Consider the following 21,481-nt stretch of genomic DNA (forward strand, 5'->3'; position numbering starts at 1 on the left):
TGGGACAGGCAAAGTTTATTCAGAATTACGGGCAGGGCCAGTGTTTTAAATATACGAAATTCGATTAAAATTACAATGTTAAAAAAAACATGCATTATTTATTTACAGGAATATCATACGGGTTACTACGAGCGAGTTCAAAAATTCAAAACGTTCGATTTGAACTTAATGTAATGACTGATCTTTCAAAAATTACAGTAGAAATTTTTGTGTCGACCACGATATAAACCCTTAATCGAAATACGACTTGCAGCTTTGAGGACAGACTTGGAATAAGAAATCAAAAAATGACTTCAGACTTTGAAGAAAAGCTCCCAGTGCGGTGTCATTTTGCAACAAATATGACTTATATTCTCCGTCCAGTTATGCAGACGGTGTTACAAAGTGGTTATTGCAGGACAGGACGTCGACTTGGAAACCGCCATAGGACGCTCGGACGCTGTCGGGTCTAGCGGCGCCATGTCGTCCCCCCCCCTCTGACCGCCGTCCAGTCAGCCACCCCCTCTCCGGTCCGGCTTCGATCAGCCAGCCCACTAGCGTCGTCATGGCAACCCGTCATTAAGGGATCGCCTTATCATAATCGGCCATCTTTGTGTGTTGTGTTGCCAAGATACATCGCTTGACTCAAAAGTATGGGGGATTCCGACGATGTCAGAAACAAACTGAAAATTTGTCGTTTACTTTGAAATTTCCTCCCGTGTGGTACAGAATGGAACGTGGACGGAAATTATAACACGGGAAGGACTTTGGAGGACGCGGTACTGGCCGATTTGGATAAAATCCCAGAAATTGTCTAAATTGACACAGAGAAATAACGAGGAACCTCGGTCTGGATAGCTGACTGAGATATTCGAACACAAAACTCTGAAATATGAAACAGGAATGATAACCACTGTACAGGTCTGGCCAAAATACTTGCGATTACAGTAATTTAAATTATCTGTATAATGTTTATGAAGGTAAAGGATCACCTGAACAGAAAAACCTGGTCAGATTTACTTTGCTGGAAATTGTCGTCAGGCTGACCGTCCTACACCCACCACTACATCAGAGGCTTTGTCGTCCTGGGGGACTTGTTCAAACATCCACCCACGTCGTCTTGCTCCATCACAAATTATGCAGAAGTTTTGATTTTGTTTTATAAATTACGAAATATATTTTAAGTATCCAATTAGCGGGGGGAGACATAGTTAGTATACAACAGCAATACCGTGTGTATCCATCACCTGTTTCGTACCATTGAATAAGATTTGATTAAATTTGCGAATTCAATTTTTGTTCTTATGGGTTCAATAAATCATAACTCTTTCTTTACATAAATCTCATATCACTTTCTCAAAAATTCTACACAGTTAAAATATTTTGAACATACAAGAAAGCACATACTCAGGCCATAAAAAGGTTAAAGTTAACTACAACTTTTAGTCTTAGTATGGGCCTACATATCTAACCTAAACATAAAACCGAATACCAGAAACAATTCGCGGGCAGGAATTATACTCAGACTCACGTAGAACTAACTAATAATCTGATTTATGGTCAGACCCACGTCCACGTCTGTTAGAAGAAATGACGTAGAAAACTTTGATATGTATAGGGAATATTTAGATCTAACTTAGAGAAAGTAAGACGAGAATTGAGAAATTCGCAAAGTTACGAGATTCTCCTAATAAATTATTACTAGAGGGATAAAATAAATGGACAAGATTGGTACAATATGCAGCTCGTAAGGATTAAATAAACTGGCTCAGGGTAAGGTCAAATGATGACCACAGTAATGTACTTATAGACTCAATGAGAGGCAAGAAATCTTTCTACGACCTAACAGTCAGTATTAAGAAAAATGTACTATGAAATCAGATATTTGGTGAAATAATATGCAGTTAACTTGTCATTTGTGTAGGCAGGCAGGTTAAAAAAATTAAATACTGAGTCACTTAAGTTTGTTTAGTTAATTAATTAATTAATTAATTCTTAGTCAGCTGGTTAGTTAGATAAGCAATCAAGGCATGTAGCTTGCTAGGTATATAATCAGGTGAAGTCAGACAGTTGGTTAGGTCTGAATTAGGTATCATAGAAACTGAGCAACTTTTCAGAGGTGCCTACTGCTTCCATCATCAGACGTCGGCCAATTTCTACGACGTCATACTCATAAGAACCTGAAATCTCAGATGTTACGTATTTATTCAGGGCGGGATTTACAGTTTTGTGGTCTCTGGACCAATCTAAATGTATAGGACTCTGTCATTGACAACTAAATTGTGTTTCAGTTATAAATAAACAATAAACAATTATTACATGGGCGCTTTTCGCTCGTCAATGAAACTTGGATTTTATATAGGCTTCTATTTTGCGGTCTGTCCCCTTTAAATCTGGTCCTCTTCGTCACCCGCTTGATTAGGTACGTAGCAGGTATTTGGTTAGGCGGACTGGCCACTCAGTCATTTAGACTGGCGCTCTCGGATTTTGGATTGCCCGAATCCAGTGATCGTTCGTTCGGTAACTCTGTCCTGCGGTAAACCACGGATTTATACTTTCACCTGCCAGATGGACAGATTCGGTTGAGGGTTGCAGTTGCACAAATGCGGGGTTAGTCGAACAAGTGCATGAGAGAGAGACAGGCTCTGAATAAAACCGGGACGACCCCCCCCACCCCCCTGATTAATGACAGAAATGTTTATAACAGAAAATATTTTCCTTCTATTATATTATTCGAGCTATAATAAATCGCTTCAGTTTAATCTACGTCGCACGGTTATCAAGATTCATTATTGATGTGACATTCTTTGGGGTCAGAATTTTAATGAATGGAATTAAACTCATTCGTCTACTTACGCCCTCTCTCATCCACTCATTCTTTTCCCCTCGTTCTTCTATAGCCGGGGTGTAATAGAGCCACTTTGGATCAGCTCGAGATAAACGTGCTTAAATGTTTGCGGTTCGACTAACATTAAGAAAGGTTGTTCTTTGTTGTAAATAATCTAATTGCAATACTATTATCGACCCAGAAACGCTTATAAATTGTAATATGTCTGACACTTGTATTCAACAGAAAATCTTAATTACACGCACGCCTTAAGGAAACAGAGCTTAAGGTGTGGATTGAACCAAACCGGCTCGTAATATTACTCAGTAATTTGCAGTAGTTTCCACAAAAAATGGGTAATTTATTTACTATATGAGCGATTACGCCACGGTGGTTTAGCGGTTAGAACGCTGGCCTTGTAATCCTGGGGGTCTCTGGTTCGATTCCCGGCGGTGCCCGAATTTATAACTTGTGTTGGGCAAGGCCGTGGTCTAGGCAACACGGAGTTTTCCTCCGTGGCATCCCAACAATTACTCCATTCACACACAGAAGAAGGCAATGGCAAACCACTTCTGGATCATCTGCCAAGAACGTATATGAACAGGTCCCAGTCCGAGAAAAGGATTGAAGGATCCTGTTCATATGGACCTGTCGTCAGACAGAACACTAAATAATAATAAGATGAGGTGGTTTAGCGGTTAGAACGCTGGCCTTGTAATCCTGGGGGTCTCTGGTTCGATTCCCGGCGGTGCCCGAATTTATAACTTGTGTTGGGCAAGGCCGTGGTCTAGGCAACACGGAGTTTTCCTCCGTGGCATCCCAACAATTACTCCATTCACACTCACACAGAAGAAGGCAATGACAAACCACTTCTGGATCATCTGCCAAGAACGTATATGAACAGGTCCCATTCCGAGAAAAGGATGGAAGGATCCTGTTCATATGGACCTGTCGTCAGACAGAACACTAAATAATAATATAATAATAAAGCACATAATTTATCCACCTCAGATCCTACTGAGTATTAATTACTTTCTCAAAGAGAAATCTGACTCGTAGATCGAGGCAACCAAGTGCCTTTAGTTGAGCAGTTTTAATGATGCGATTATCTCCTCCGCCAAACAAATCTCTTGCTGCGTTACTCAAGACAATACAGGCCTATAAAAAGGAATTCAATGTCGTCGTAGCTGGAAGATAAAATTACCAATTTTACCTTCCAGACCTAAATACAGCAGTAACACGAGAAATGCGTAATATTTAGGTTCATCGGCGGGCTTTTGTCTGTATTATGATGAACTTTTGGATGCAATAACAGCAGATAATTTCTTCAAAAGATGAGTGTTTATATTATGAAGATGACCGTGCCATATATTCCTAGTAATTAGGGGTTCAAATACGAGTTTCGAACAATCCAGTCATTTTTATGCGTGAAACACAAATCGATTAGTATACGAAATTCCCAGGATGTTTAACGGTCCTTAATTTGCGTCACACTGTTCTTGTGACGGGTAGTAGAGCCTCCAGGAGCAGCTGTTAGATGGATAGATTCACACCCAACGGAGTTTCAATGGCTATGCAAATAAGTTATTAAACTTCAGGTGAAACGTCATATATTTTTCACATTCCACTGACTTTCTAAAGCCAGGAAGGTGGTGGTGGCCCGGGGGATGGTGGGGGGGGGGGGTATTTTCGCTCGCGTCGCTAGAATTTATAAAGTGGCTTTAGAGCCACGAGACGTGTGCATATAGATCCTTGCCGACATGAATCGAAAACAGCTCTAGAGAAATTCCATTAAAAGAGCTAGAAAACAAATGACGTACACAGAAAGCTACTTCCATACACTGTAGTTGATCTATACACGACGTATATAGAAGTTTCCACGACAGTGCGTCGAGAAATAGGACACACTCATATGTGACGTCACGCACAGGAAAGTGGTATTCAAATCAAGGGGGAGGGAGGTGTTTTTTTTTTTTGAAATCCACATGTCAAGAATTATTACTAGCACGGAAAGAATAGAGCGAGAACTTTTTGTTCTCTGAGAATTGATCATCGTCAACTGAACAAAGGCAGGAACAATTCTCTCTTCCAGCGTAGCAAAAATTGAAACTCCGAGTAAAGTGCCTTCAGCTTTGTTTGGAGTCAGTGATCGTTTTACAGCCCGCTGCCAAAGTCTCTCACTTTGCCAATTGACGGCTATTTATAATTGAACACCCCTTATACCTCTGACTCTCTGAAAGTCTTCTTCACTCTTCAAGAAGTCGAAGAGACTGGCTCGACGACCCTTTGCAAAGATCGTTATTAAAACACTGTAATAATCTAACAGGATTTCTGAAAAGAACAAACGGGAAAACTTCACATTATCCGCATCAACGTTTATAGACAACAAATAAACTTAGTTATGAATTTAATAAACCATTGATTTTTTTTTAATAAAGCGTGGTATCCAGACAGAGATTAAATTTCTTCGTTTTCAATTAGAAACAGCTAAATTATACCTTATAAAAGCTCAGTCACTCGGGTGAGAAAGTCCCATGCATAATGTTAAGCCAAGGCCAGTAACAGCTTCAGGGCATTAACGCTTCATCGCACTGTGGTAACTATATGTACCACTTTCTTTAAAATTCATGACTCTTTGTTTTTCCCATAGTGCCCCATTTATTTTCAGAATAAACTGATTTTTTCGCTGAACATAGTCGAACGAGTTAATCACTAAATATTTTAATCTCCTTCAGCTGAACTTCACGGTTCAGATGATCAGAACAAGGACAGCTTTTGTGAGATTCAATTACAAAAATATATCTTTGTATTTATCGATTTCTGAGTTATTTAAATACACTACTTGTTACGAGTCATTAAAAATTTCTTGAAGATGATCATGTGTGAGAAATTGCGAGAACTTTCTGCAGAGTTTGATGGAACTTCTCGACAGCAGAATCAGCAACTACCCCAAGATTCGAATCAGTTACCTCTTGAAAGAAAGTTCAGAGTATTAGCGTTACCGTGCATCGCTAGAGGCTTGAATAAATGACTCACTCCCTTAAAGCTGACTTTAAATGCATACCTAGCGTTAAAAAGAATGATACTTCAATAGAAATGAATAGAATATTATTATCTTTTATTCATAACTTCTTATATATCCATTGAATTTCACAATAGTTGGTGCTTCTTACAGTATTTTGTGATGCTTTGTAGTTCTGAGGCCAGCTCTTCAGGAGAAGCTTAAGGATGCTGCTCTTTCCAAGAAGTGTTGTCTCGCCCAGTAACATTTATTTATATATATAGTAACGATCTGATGTTACGATCCATCAAGCTGCTGAATCAGTTACGGTGCACGCTGTATAAATAATTATAAAAATAATAATTGGAAACCGCTTTATAACGAGGGCTACTACCATTATTCTGTTAGTCGAATCATGGCATTACGAATGGCAATAAAGAATATAACGAGTTTCGTGGAACATATTAAGTGACAACAGACAAACTGCTTATGAAACGAATATATTCTAATTTATATCGAGACCTACAATCGAACATCATTCTTTATTTCGATATACCTGCAGACTTTTGTGGGATAAAAGTGAAGTTTTACGTGGAATTTTAACACAGTCTTTATAAACTGGTCCCCTGTACCATTTATTTTTAAGCAGGCATATGAATAAACTCAGTGGGGCAACGTTTGGTTAAATTCCACAATCGCTAACGCTCATAATGAAACTAATTTTCGAATAAATTAACGTCGCTTATACAACGTAGTCAGGATACAAATAAAAAGTCCTTTCCAAAAATTATGCGTCTCCGAATCTACTCTTCATGTCCTCAGAACATATCAGGATTTATAAATTAATAATAATTCGAAATAATTATTATTTTGGTGTATAATTTATATTAATACAAACTTCAACGTGATACGTTTGCACTGTTTACACACGTGATCGTTATTTATGAGACAAATTTTTTTTATGTACATTAAAGACCCATCTTAATATGAAATTTCACTGAACAATTTCAAATGCAGATTAACCGCTACTAATATTTTATTGTTTTAAACTGTACAAAACTTTATGTAGTTTAACAGGATTATCACATATAAATTTAGTAACACGGACAGCACCGGTACTACTACCACCTCAGGAGTTCGTATGGTCTTTATGTTAGTATTATGTGTGGTAGGAATTTAAACATTACGAATGTGTGGTGACCTCTAAAGGAATTTATCGCCCCGATGATGGAAGCAGCAGAGACCTCTGAAACGTCAATAAACTTCTCTACCAGACTACAGAAGTCAGACGTCTTCGACATACCGTTCATGAACGTCCTTCAGATGGATAAAAATTAATGTAAAAAGGAACATAGACTGAATAACACGTGGACATGGTACAGTACACACATACACACTGAATACGCTACTTTACCAGCAAGAAAAATAATAAATGTTCGGCAATTATATTATCATTAGATGTTTTACAGTAGATTCTGTGGTACGTACAGAACAGTTAAAAAGTTGCAAATAGAAGGAAGTTATTGTTAGCGCACTAAATGTGTAGGTTAGAGCAGTGGTACTTAACCTGGGGTACGCGTACCCCCGGGGGTACGCGAAGACATCTTAGGGGGGTACGTGAAATTTAAAAAAATATATATTATTTTGTGATAAACACTGAATAATCAGTAATGTAATTTATTTAATTTATTTTAGATGTAGATTATATAATATGTATAACTTGAATTATACACCAACATCTTAGGGGGTACGTGAAATTTAAAAAAAACATCTATATTATTTTATGATAAACACTGAATAATCAGTAATGTAATTTATTTAATTTATTTTAGATGTAGATTATATACTATGTAAAACTTGAATTATACACCAACATATTAGGGGGTATGTGAAATTTAAATATATATATTATTTTATGATAAACACTGAATAATCAGTAATGTAATTTATTTAATTTATTTTAGAAGTAGATTATATACTATGTATAACTTGAATTATACGTCGTACACCAACATCTTAGGGGGTACGTGAAATTTAAAAAAAACATATATATTATTTTATGAGAAAAACTGAATAATCAGTAATGTAATTTATTTAATTTATTTTAGAAGTAGATTATATACTATGTATAACTTGAATTATACACCATCCTAGGGGGTACGTGAAATTTAAAAGAAAATATATTATTTTATGATAACCACTGAATAATCAGTAAAGTAATTTATTTAATTTATTTTAGAAGTGCATTATATACTATGTATAACTTGAATTATACACCAACAAATTTAGGGGTATGAAATTGAAGAGGAAATTATATCTGGGGGTACGCGAACAAAAAAGGTTGAATACCACTGCGTTAGAGATTACGCCACCTCCTGGAGTGTTGACGTGTATAAGATCATGTTCCGATGTTTACGTTCTTTTGATTACTAGAAACACATGCAAAATCGGTTTGTGTAAAGCTTTAAAAATTGAGAACAAAACACAATAAAGCTATATTTGCGTGTCACATAAGCACATATTTATTTCGAGGAATGACTTAACCATCTGGCACGGATTTCGACATGCAGATTACCGACATTTGGAATGGTAAACGCTTTCTCGCCAGCTACAGCGACTAGTATTTGTGTTTAGAGAATGGCACACTGTATGCGAGAAATGATGCCGGGACCCACCGCATGACGGCACCACGGTAGCTCGTCCAAATGCCAGACAATTAGAGAAAAGCTCTTGTAATCTTGACGACTGTGGGGGTGGGGTTAAAAATTTGTTGTGTTGAAAAGGAGGGACACAAAAGACAAATGACTGCGGTAGGGCGTATGGTTTCATTTCACGGGTTTGACTCCAATACCATTTCCATTTGAAATCTCTTTTTAAAAGCAGTGATGAAAAATCATTGTTCATTTCCGAGTATTCTTACCTCAGTCATTTTATTTTCTGTGGAGTTTGTTTTACGTTTTTCTTTATTTCATTCTGTTTTTGAGAGCCTTTGTTGTTGAGTTTCCGCTGTATTCAGAAGCCAATGTAACACCTGTTGCCTGCCGTTGTGAGATGACTTTCCAATTACAACGGACATGAGATAGCCTTATTAAAAACCTTCCGATACCAGATACTTCTAACTCAATTCTGTGCCAGTACGACTGACAGGCCATTAACTGAAAGAACAGGTAACCTGGGAATTCAAATATAAAACGTTGCTTGAGCTGAATAAACTCATCGACTGCAATGTTATTAAAAACGGACGCCCCTTGTAATAATGAGGTTGACAGTGGTGCGAAGTACTGCAATGTGAAACTTCAAAAGTCGCGCATTTAGGAACAACACACATCTTTAGCAATATCTATTAAACGTCGTTGTAATCTTATTTAAATACGCTTTCTGGAAGCCACTATGGACCTTAAGACAAAATTTTTAACCGATCGTATGGACAGATATCCTGCAAAAGATGTGATAATAATATGACTGATATTTGTTTGTCCTTATAAATTTGCTTACGTGTCTGCCTAGGGTTTCCCTTTGCTATGTAGATTAACAGGGCTACAAATCTTCAGAACGAACTGCGAAAAAATTTTCCTATCAAATAAAACTTGCTTAATTATTAAAATAATTATTATATTTGTTTACCGCCAAATCACAATAAAATAGTAAGATAAGATAATTAAAATGATTAAAATATCATCTTATGTTCCATATCGAGCATTCGATTTACATCGGAACATTCACATTCAATGTTTCGGTTTATCAAACCGTCATCAGGTGTAAATTATAAACTTTTAAACTCAAATTACAATTATTTATAGTTTTTACAATTTTATAATTTTATCATCTTTCTCAGTATATTTTATGGAAGTTGTGTCTAGATATTATTAATATAACATTATTGTTGAGGTGGTGTTATTGATGTTTATACCAGTCATATATGAAATAGCAATCGGTTCAGATGTGTTCAGAGGAGAGATCCAGAAGTGTTACCATCTCAGAACAAGTTTCGTTATTGACTGCGGTGTAAGTGGGTGAAAGGTGGTTTGTCAGGGTTGGGGTCAAGGTACTGGAGTGCATTAAAAATGGGGTTATTAAGAAAAATGTTATTGTCGTTTAGGCAGATGTTTTGTTTATAAGTTTGTTGTATGTGATATTTTTCTAATTGTTTAATTATTTAAAAGACGTTATGTTCAAACACAAAATACTAGTTATTTCTTACGTTCCCATGTATAAAATACCGTCCGTCTAGAAACTTAATGTATATCGTTATTTAAGGTGTGGTTCATAACGTTAAATTCATCTCAAAGTATAGAACAAGACATTATTTAGAACTAAAAATAGTCGATTATGTGAATACACTTGGAAAAAAAAATTGTTTCCTACTTTGTGATACAATTATACCTTTTCTACGTAATATCTGTGTTTTTAATTTCAGAGTCGAGTGATTTTTGCAGAGGAAGCCTGGCTGTTAACACATGACCCACTGACCAGAAAGACAGTTTCTTTGGGTTGCGAGCCCTCTCGTGAGTTTCTGCAGGATTTAATTCGGCGTCAGGAGGACGTTAATTTCAATGGGTTCGAAACTTTGTCATAACTAATCTGCAGACTTGCATTCGAACTGAACGCTGACACCGATACCAGTGTTGCACTGCAAACTACAGGTGTCATTTTCATTGAGATTTCAGTGTATTCTTCAGTTTGTAATGTATCAGAGATGCAAATGTAACAAATAAATATTTAAGCCCATTAAAACTATTAAAGTTAAAGAGAAGAATGAGGATAGAATTTAAAATTGATCTTGAATATGATGTGAGGACGTGCACTGCATTCAAACCACTTAATACTCTGACAAATAATGAATTCTTATGTACATACGTTTTCGCTCGTTTCCAATCATTCGATATTTTCCGATATATTCAGTCAGACTGTCACAAATTTCGGTACCCCTGTGCCAATATTTGGTACTCTGTATTTACATTTGACTGTTTTCCAGCATAAATCTTTCACATGAGTTCCAGTAAAATAGACTTGAATCATCTACTGATGTTACGTATAGTAACAGCTATTTTATACACACCCTATAGTTATAAAAGGTCATAGTTCACCATAATATTAAAAGCGCCTTCGTACTTGGTGAAAGTAAGTAAATATGAAGAATTTAAAATTTTTAGCCATATGCCCCTAATATATACCGCGGTGGTCTAGCGGTTAGAACGCTGGCCTTGTAATCCTGGGGTCTCGGGTTCGATTCCCGGCGGTTCCCGAATTTATAACTTGTGTTGGGCAAGACCGTGGTCTAGGCAACACGGAGTTTTCCTCCGTGGCATCCCAACAATTACTCCATTCACTTCTGGATCATCTGCCAAGAACGTATATGAACAGGTCCCAGTCCGAGAAAAGGATGGAAGGATTCTGTTCATATGGACCTGTCGTCAGACAGAACACTAAATAAAATAAAATAAATAAATAATGCCCCTAACAATCTTCACTGATAAGATACCTTCGTGAGAAGCTAATTGTAACTTAAGAGTAATCCTAGCGCTTTTATGGAAATCAATTTTGCATTACCGTGTTCGTGAAATCACACATCTGGTTTCATTTGTCAGTCAAAACATAAACCTAACAATATTTAGTAACAACTAGAAAATAATTGGCTGCTGTACATCTTTAAGTGTTTGTTTATTCATCTGTTCCTTGTTCCCAACCTGAAATTTCTCCTCAGAATATGAGACTAAATTTCGCAAATAATGTGAACCAATACTAACGTGTTACCTACGTGTGTGTGTGAGAGACAGACATATAGACAGACCCTCGTTGTCTACCTGTAGCAATCGAGTACAGCATCATTCAGTGAATTACCGGTTTTCGTCCAACCTACTTAGATAATCCAACCCCTCACTTGCTACAAATTCAACGCCTTTCCTGTAAATTATTCTGATACAAGTTGCAGTACTGAGTATAGGATCTAACCCTTCTTCTTGTATTTATTTCTGTCTGTACATTACAATATTTATAGCCATGTTTTAAAGAGACGACAGACCAAGAGATATGGCGATGGCCAACTCACGCGTGCAAGACAGAATTAATTAGATGTGGGGTCTAGAAGTGGCGTTTCACTCCTCAGACTTGCCTTGTACCCAGGCGCGTGGGGGTAGAAAGAAAGGAGAAAATGAATAAGATCGAAGGAAATAATAGGAGAGAACAAGAGATATTCCAGGAGAAGATCTGACAGGCATATTAGGTAGAAGCCTATAGATTGTAATAGCTTATAAGCTAACGCGGTGAAACCAATGGTTTTTCAGGAGACACAAAAACACTAGCTTATTTTTCGTGTGGTTAATTTATAATCATTCGGTCACGTCTGGAGAGACAAATACAATGGTTCCGTCGCTCGCTGGAGCAGGCTCATCCCGAAGGAAGTTCAAGAAAACTGGGGAGAGTTTACATGCGAGGCACTGAAGAAAGGAGAATCACTCACAATATTGGAAGTGAGATTAAAGTTTGTGTTGTGTTTGACGTTCATTTGAAGACACAATTTACAGTTGTTAATTACCTTGCACGGTGCCTATCGTTCAACCCTGTCCCTACTAAAATTAAATAGAACAGTTTATTCTGTTCAGAATGGACAACAACTTCGTATGTCGACCACCCACAAAGATGCAATGTCCATTTCGCTCTTAGTAAAAATACATCGCGGATGGATTTCAGTAACGAAGCATTAAACAGCCTCATTCGAAATATAATTTTAGGTGAAGCCCGTAATCATTCACGTTTCCGGTGGCATGTTCCACCCAACTCAAAATTTTATTCAGATATCATAATCTAGCGGTTAGAACGCTGGTATTGTAATCCTGGGGTCTCGGGTTCGATTCCCGGCGGTGCCCGAATTTATAACTTGTGTTGGGCAAGGCCGTGGTCTAGGCAACACGGAGTTTTCCTCCGTGGCATCCCAACAATTACTCCATTCACACACAGAAGAAGGCAATGGCAAACCACTTCTGGATCATCTGCCAAGAACGTATATGAACAGGTCCCAGTCCGAGAAAAGGATGGAAGGATCCTGTTCATATGGACCTGTCGTCAGACAGAACACTAAATAAAATAACATCATTTATTTGTTTACGTCGTTACATATTATGCGTAAAATATGGACCCTAACATCTTCACTCGTGAAGGAGAATTTGAGGTTCTCACGGAGGTGAGCTCCAAGATGGTTTTCTTCTGGTTTGCAGCGACTAATCATCTTCAAGACGATGGAGGCAGAATATCAGTTATTCGCTGGAATTTTATTAATTTAATTAATTTATCCAAGTTCCATTTATTTGATCGTTTTAGTAATATTTGTTAAATCGTAAATTTTATTAAGCCCCCAAGAATGATGTTTTGTGCAGTTTCCTGTTATTTAATCCGTTTAGGTACAGACATTCTCAACTTTACTATGATCTCAGTCAAAATATGTATTTTTTTCTGTGGGAATGAACAAGTTTCAGAAAAATACAAAACTAGGTAAATTATAGTTATGTATTTTTTAATCTTTTTGTTTCCCTTATTCAACAATCTCAGCCAAGGTAAATCTCACATCTGCCATTGTCTCCATGAATGTGGCAAAGAACACTAAGACAATGCTGTCGTCTGAGCAAGAAATTGTGTAGCATATAATGAGATGGAACGTTGTCGTGTATGGTAAGAATTTACGAGAAGTCGACCGTGGTCTGTTTCTGAATTAAACTCTAACATTCACCCTGGCAAACTGGGGAAGTCAGAGAGATATAACACAGGATCACCGGTCGATATCCAAATCCGATACATTCCAATCTGATATTTTTGCTAGTCACATTAGTGTTTATAAAATATAAATTGTTTAAAGTTTCTACAAATTCCTTTTCAGCAGACAGTAGAGAACGAACGGTAATGTAGCAAGTTTCTTTTCCTTCGTGTTTTATACTGCTGATAGAAATGTAAATGAACATAAACTGTTCATTCCAAGACATTTGTAACGTGGCTTTCAAACTTCAGATATCTTATGTGAGTATTTGGAGCAATTTTTGTTACAGAGTTCTCGGTTAAATCCACCCATATTTATTTAGATAGGTTCTATTATTTTTCCAACAGAGTGACACGTTTAAAAATAATGGAAATAAAAAATGAAGCTGAACAAGCAACCTTACATTCCCCAGCAACTTTTCTTGGAATAGCAAAAAGTAACACTATCCAGTCGAGCAGTGGCCAAAGAACGAGTGACGGTGCAAAGATGTTTCTCTCTAGTCACAGGGAAATACAAAGAAACAGACCAAATATATATAAGATGGGCTTTAGTTGCATAGAATGAAAAATTTGTTTCATCCTTGAGAAATTGTCACTCTTCGATAACTCCACCGTTGAAAAAGAGATTTACCCGACCTTCGTGTTGTCAGTGTGTGTTTTTTTCCCTTCTTCAGGAGGATCTATTCTTCAACGTTTTACACCTGACAATAAAATTAGGTTTGTATAAAATCACATTCAAACCTCGATGCCATACAAACAAGACTGAGAGATAGAGGCTCTTGTGAACCCAACGAACTCCCACAAACTCTGTACACTCAAGAAGACTTTGGTGATAAACAGCCTATGGACATTTTCCTTCCTATTTCAAATATCTCCTCCTCCCATACTTTCTTCTTTATTCCCTTATACACTCATTATTCTTATAAATTTACTGTGTCTTCCTGCATACGAGGTGCGATCGGAAAGTTTCAAGACTGTGTCAATAGAGGGCGAACCGGATGTAGTACGAGCTTCTGCCTTTAGGGGGTGCGGCCTATATTCATAGTGAATCAGTGTGCCAGCCGGCATCATCGAATTAGCATTTGTTTCTTAGTTACGGGCGTTTTGGTAGTGCATTACACCGACCCTCCTGCGATTTCGGAATGGCGTGTGCATCAAATTTTGCCAAAGACTCGCCAAAACGGCTACGGAAACCTATGAAATGCTAAAGTAAGCATTTGGGGAGTCCGCAATGGGTCGTGCACAAACTTTTGTGTGGCATTCACGTTTTAAAAATGGCTGAACCTCTGTCGATGATGACGAGCGTGCTGGACGACCATCTTCGAGCACAACGCCCGAAAATGTTACGAAGATTCGGCAGGCCATTCACGAAGATCGACGTCGTACCATCAACGACTTGTGCGACATTGTTGGGATAGGCTATGGGACCTGTCAGCTGATTCTAAAGGAAGAACTCCACATGCGACGCATCCTGTCTGAGGACCAGAAGCAGAATCGACTTCTCGTTTGTCAGGAGCTCAAAGATCTTGCAAGAACCGACCCCAACTTCCTTTCTAAGCTCCGTGTGACTTCTTCCTCTTCCCAAAGATGAAAATTCAGCTAAAGGGAAGGAGATTTGAGACGATAGAAGAGATTCAGGCAGAATCGCAGATGGTGCTTGACAGGCTGACAAAGAAAGATTTCCAGGGATGCTTCCAGGCTTGGCAGCGGCGCTAGGATCGTTGTGTTCACTCCCAGGGGAACTACTTCGAGGGTGATTGATGAATTTAATACCTGAGATAAGTGTACGGGTTTTTATACGCGCAGTCTTGAAACTTTCCGATCGCACCTCGTATATCCATGCCTTTATCGTATTATCAACATTTCTTAGATTTGTATTGCAAATGAAGCATTGATTTAAAAATTTATTTAAAGCCATTTATCAATTGTGGTTATTCGTACTGAATTTCATTTCTGATACACTACAACCTGCTGTGACAGTTATTTGAAAAATGTCTCCAAACATTTTCTCAGGTCATATAAAATCATCGCCCTGATGATGGAAGCAGCAAGTGACACTGAAACGTCGGAAAACGTCTACCAGACTAAACGACGAAAGAACCCGAAAGACGGGCATTCTTTAATCTCAGCTCTTGCATCCACTTTCTGATTTCCTGCGTCAGTATCACCAATGATAATTTCAGGGGTGTAAAGGACACAGGCGCCACTGCTAGCATAGAAAATTAGGGCCCTCACGTGTCGTGTTGCGAAAAGAAATTTGGAAATAAGCAAAGTTCTTACGGTAACTTTCTGTTGAATACAAACGGCGTCACGACGACCTCTCGAAATCTAAATTTGGGTTTATACATTTGATGATAACAACTGAAGAATGAGTGAAGCTAGTTTTTATGTTAAAATTACAAACACAGAGACAACGCAATTTTTCGATATAATGCCAACACATAAATCAGTCGAAACATGTACTGTTGAAAATTATATACATAAATGAATACTTAAATTATATTATCATTAATCTACAGTTCTTTACGAAACAACTTTCTCGACTGAAGCTTCTGGAAAAAAAATGGTGTCATGTGTTTTACCGAGAATTTCTTGCCTTACTACGAACGACGTAAAAAAATACTTACGTTACACCAAACACGTTTTGTCTGCTGGGTTTGTACGTCTTCCGAAGCACAGACCTTCTTAAGAAGTTCAATACGTCACGTAGATGGTCAAAATGAATTTCTCGCTTATTAAAGATTCAGAATGTTCATTACCATTCGCATAACAGCTCGTCACTGGCACCTATCCCAGCCAGATTAATCCACTCTTCATCTTCATCTATTATTGGCTTGAAATTTATTTTGACATTTTCCTTCTACCTTACTCTTTGTCTTACAAATCTTCCATTCAGTCTTTAAGACCAAAATGTCTTACATGTTTCTCATCTCTCGTGCGTGCTACGTGAAATGCCCATTTAAACCTCCTCCATTTTATTGTCCTAATGACACAAACTATATTAATGTTGATTGTGAAATTTCAACGATATATTTAACTATATTTATATATTTTTCCTCCCTGAATAACCGATTACGCAGTTTTATTTCTCAACATTGTACTTCGAATTTGCACCACTGAACAAACATAATATAATATGGAATATTTGAAAATGTTTATTTACTTTTTTATCAAAACTGATAAGAACTTTCTTTTTCGGGATGTTTAACTATTTAAATTTATTTAATATAAATTTTTAATGTAATAAAATATGTAAAAATTCAAATGATTTTAAAATTAGACTATTGCATTGTTGTTTTATTCCTTGACAGCAGAAATGCTTCCCCACCCAATGAATTAATTACCACAGAAAGAGTTCTTCCCCTGTAGATCGTTTTGTTTTTATGAAACGTATTCCCGATATTAACTGGAATGAATCTCTATTTCATGTCATGGAGATATGCTGGTTTGGTGAATAATATTTTTTTACTGGGACACAACAGCACTTCTGCGATAATATCGTTTTTCTTTTCTGTTTGATCGCAGTAACTGAGATGTCAGAGTAAAATTTTGTTTGGCGACGGAACATAAACACGAGTACAATTTTGAACTGTATCTTTTCCTGATTACAAGGACGGCGACAAACCTTGAGCTTAGGCTAAGGCCTGATATAAATTATGTTTTAGGAGCCAGGTAGCATTCTTCCGGCACTTGAGGAATGGCACTAGGGATAATTGTGATCTCTGAAAATCCTGTGTAGGTCCTTCAAGTCAGACATGGCCCAACTGTGCCTACCAACTAGCTATTATACTCTCCTGCCAATGGACCTGGGGACCTGGGGGGCATCACTGACCCCTTGCGTCTGTGTTGTGTTCTCCACCTGGACACTACAAGGAAGTGAGTTCTTAGCTTACCGTTCTTACCACCTTTAACCCCTGGTGAAGAGCTGGATAGGGGGCATGAGAGGCCCCATGATCTACGCTTGGTGCGACGAGAATAATACCTGTTTCTGTCAATAACTTAATCTCGGATGTTCAGGCCGATTTCAATATACCAACATGCCAATAAGATACCAAGATTCGAATGTACACCGAAGGCTGAGCTTTATATGGACACTATGCCATTCCTAGAGACGTGCTTATAATTCCCAGTTAAAAACTTTTAATGGCTGCTGTGCGAAGTTGCCAGATGAAAACTTAAACGACAAAATTGAATATATAAACGGTGATTAATACTCGAAGAATTTTAAAACTTTTATTTCGATATCAAAATGACATATTTACAACCTGATTACCATCGTAAATCTTGTGTTTTTTTTTTATCGATGATGGATGGCAAGTCACGTTAAATTCATATATGTGTAAGTTGGACGCCTTTCCGTTAGCATTGAGAACTGCAAGGTCTAGTTGTTAGCAACTCTAAAATACGACAATCCAATGGCGAACTTGCTTACGTAATAGCTTTACCTGCTATAAACAGCGTAATTCAAGAGCAAATTGATAAATTTACATTGATAAATTTTACATAACAAGGTCAAATTATGTGACTCACGGTCGTGAAGGAAACAACTCTGTTGCAATGGAACTGGAAAACCTTAACTACAGTCCAGGGGTGGCAATTATTTTTGAATCGTGATCTTCTGAGATGTCGTGCAGTGTCGGCTTGTAGGTGTTTACCGTTTGGGAGGAAAATAATGACGGTATCGCCAAGGTGTATTTGTTTTTAATGCGTCGGCCTCAGATATCAGCGAGAAACATTTAGCAGTTCAAAACGTGTTACTGCAAATAATTATTCATCATTCACATTTTCGAAACGTTAAAATGCATTAGACCGAAAATTTAAGCTACTGAATGACGTTCTATACCACAGAATGCTAGAACAATTGAAAATTGTGAAATTAAAAATACGTTTAAGGAGGCTACCATGGCGTATTTCAAGGCCCCTGAGGGGCTGAGAAAAACCACGGGAGATATAAATCAAGACAGATGGATATAAACAATATTATTTCAATCATACTTGCTCAATTTTATCAGTCCAATCAAAATAAAATATTATTATTAAATATTAAAATATTATTACAATTAACATTCAAATATTTAAAATATATTAAAATGATTCTCTTTATCGAAATGTTCGATTTATATTAGAGCATCATCTTAGAACATTTTGATAAAGAGCATCATTTTAATATATTTTAAATATTTGAATGTTAATTGTAATAATATTTTAATATTTAATAATAATATTTTATTGTGATTGGACTGATAAGATTGAGCAAGTATATATTCAACACAATATGACGCAACATTATCATCTTATTTCAATCAGTAAAATCATCTGATGTGTTATTCGTCAGTTAACTGAAAATGATTTTGGATTCGTGTCACGTTTTTTTTTGTAATTGGATTTAGTTCTAAATTTCTTGTTTATTTCTTACGCTACATGAATATTACGTATATTACGCGAAATGTAAAAGTCGTGGAAGTTTTTAAGGAACATGTCAATGTACAAGACGTACAACTCGCACCAGAAGCCTTTTCCGAAATGGTAAATATTTAGGACAAAGATACATAAAGAAGCAACTTCTGACGCCCAGTGGGATGGCTTCGTGAGCCTTGCAGCGTTATTTATATCTGCAACAAATGAACATCAAGGCCGATGTAAATCTATAAAGAAAGTGCGAGTAGACCTATATACTTTCCCGCTCTTATTTGGTGAAGTAACAATTTTATAAATTTATAACGTCCCGTATGATAATGAACTAAGATATAATTAATGACATTTTACTAGTAGAATGACAGTGATGTAAAAATTTTATTTTGAGCAGAATTATACAATTCTTGGTCTGTCTGAATTGTTAGTATAGACCTGTGTAGTAACTGCATGGTGCAAAGTCATCCCAGCTACTGGTATTACTGTGAGCCCAGCATGAAGCCACAAGGTCTCCTTAATTAAAAATGGTCTCGGTGTGTTACAGATTGTACAGTGATGCTCTAGCTAGCGGACCCTTACTCGGATACCAATGCATCAAGACGCTTTTAATAGACTGAATAATATGTTCTTAAGTCGCCTGAACCGGATATTTTGCATATAATCGAATAAGATGGGAGCGCGGTGATATTTGATAAAACCACGATAACTTCATTAAGTCTATAATCTAATCTGGCCAAAATTGGAGCCAGGTACTTTCCAGTTAAAAGTCTAGAGTAGTGGTATTCAACCTTTTTTGTTCCCGTACCCCCAGATATAATTTCTCTTCAACTTTGCACCCCCAAAGTTGTTGGTGTATAATTCAAGTTATACACAGTATATAATCTACATCTAAAATAAATTAAATAAATTACATCACTGATTACTCAGTATTTATCATAAAATAATATTTTTTTTAAATTTCACGTACACCCTAAGATGTCTTCGCGTACCCCCAGATATAATTTCTCTTCAAATTTGTACCCCCCAAATTTGTTGGTGTATAATTCAAGTTATACATAGTATATAATCTACATCTAAAATAAATTAAGTAAATTATATTACTTATTATTCTGTGTTTATCATAAAATAATATATATATTTTCTTAAATTTCACGTACCCCCTAAGATGTCTTCGCGTAACCCCAGGTTGAATACCAAGGGTCTAGAGCAATGATTTCCAAATTTTGTTTTCCCAGAACACTTGAAAATTTCTGAGAGTCTTAGCGGATTACTTTACTTATATATATTTCCGCCTATTGTTTAACAATTAATTCACTGTACTGTAGACGCTAAACGTGAAAATGAAGAACTTTTTACTACACTTAATTTATTCGACAAGTATCTTTGCAATTTCGTACGTTACTAAGTAAGAAAGTACAATGGCTCGTGTTCAGTTAAAGAAACTAGCTAAGGTGTAAACTGAGTACATTTTTAAGCTTTGCATTACACCAGAGGAAAGAACCTCGTTTCTCGATGGATACAAGGAATTTATTAACTTTATTTCAAATTATTTTGTAATCCCAGATGTTCCCACTACAGCCTGAATGAAGCCCACAAAACACATTGAACCAAAAGGAGTATGTAATAATCTTAAATCACGAAGTTATGAACGGGTGTATGTAAAGTTTCACACGTTGGAAAATCCGGTTTTGTAGAAGAAGGCGAATGGTTAGCTGAGTCTCCACCCCAGAGACAGTATTACTGGGACCATTACACACACGCACGTACGACGCACGTACATAAACATTTTTTTGGACGGACTGGCCACACGTTGTGGCCTAAAGAAAATTTCTGGTGACGCAACAAAAATTCGATCCTACTTCTTTCAGCAAATAGTCAGATAATTTCAACTGAATTCAGCAATTAGCTAAGGAGAAACATCTCTACCAGGTGTTTTTTTTATTATTTAGTGTTCTGTCTGACGACAGGTCCATATGAACAGAATCCTTCCATCCTTTTCTCGGACTGGGACCTGTTCATATACGTTCTTGGCAGATGATCCAGAAGTGGTTTGCCATTGCCTTCTTCTGTGTGTGAATGGAGTAATTGTTGGGATGCCACGGAGGAAAACTCCGTGTTGCCTAGACCACGGCCTTGCCCAACACAAGTTATAAATTCGGGCACCGCCGGGAATCGAACCCGAGACCCCAGGAATTACAAGGCCAGCCTTCTAACCGCTAGACCACCTCATCTTATTATTTTTAGTGTTCTGTCTGAGGACAGGTCCATATGAACAGGATCCTTCCATCCTTTTCTCGGACTAGGACCTGTTCATATACGTTCTTGGCAGATGATCCAGAAGTGGTTTGCCATTGCCTTCTTCTGTGTGTGAATGGAGTAATTGTTGGGATGCCACGGAGAAACCGGGGAAGGCCCCGGAGGAAACCTCCGTGTTGCCTAGACCACGGCCTTGCCCAACACAAGTTATAAATTCGGGCACCGCCGGGAATCGAACCCGAGACCCCAGGATTACAAGG

General features: G+C 37.3%; 2 long non-coding RNA genes across 3 annotated transcripts in view; one reads left to right on the forward strand and one right to left on the reverse strand.

Moving 5' to 3' along the window:
- The window catches only part of LOC110841561 (uncharacterized), a 203,909-nt gene extending 193,346 nt beyond the window's left edge, over window positions 1-10,563 (forward strand). For both annotated transcript variants that reach the window (XR_015536419.1, XR_002547226.2), the window contains one exon: window positions 10,225-10,563. This is a non-coding gene — a long non-coding RNA (uncharacterized LOC110841561). The remainder of the gene's footprint in view (window positions 1-10,224) is intronic.
- LOC110841562 (uncharacterized) overlaps window positions 1-21,481 on the reverse strand; it is a 188,548-nt gene that overhangs the window by 120,017 nt on the left and 47,050 nt on the right. The window lies entirely within an intron of this gene.

This window comes from Zootermopsis nevadensis, unplaced genomic scaffold (assembly GCF_977971745.1).
Source record: "Zootermopsis nevadensis isolate Lab colony 2312 unplaced genomic scaffold, Znev_1.0 Znev_ptg000022l, whole genome shotgun sequence".
Lineage (NCBI taxonomy): Eukaryota > Metazoa > Arthropoda > Insecta > Blattodea > Termopsidae > Zootermopsis > Zootermopsis nevadensis.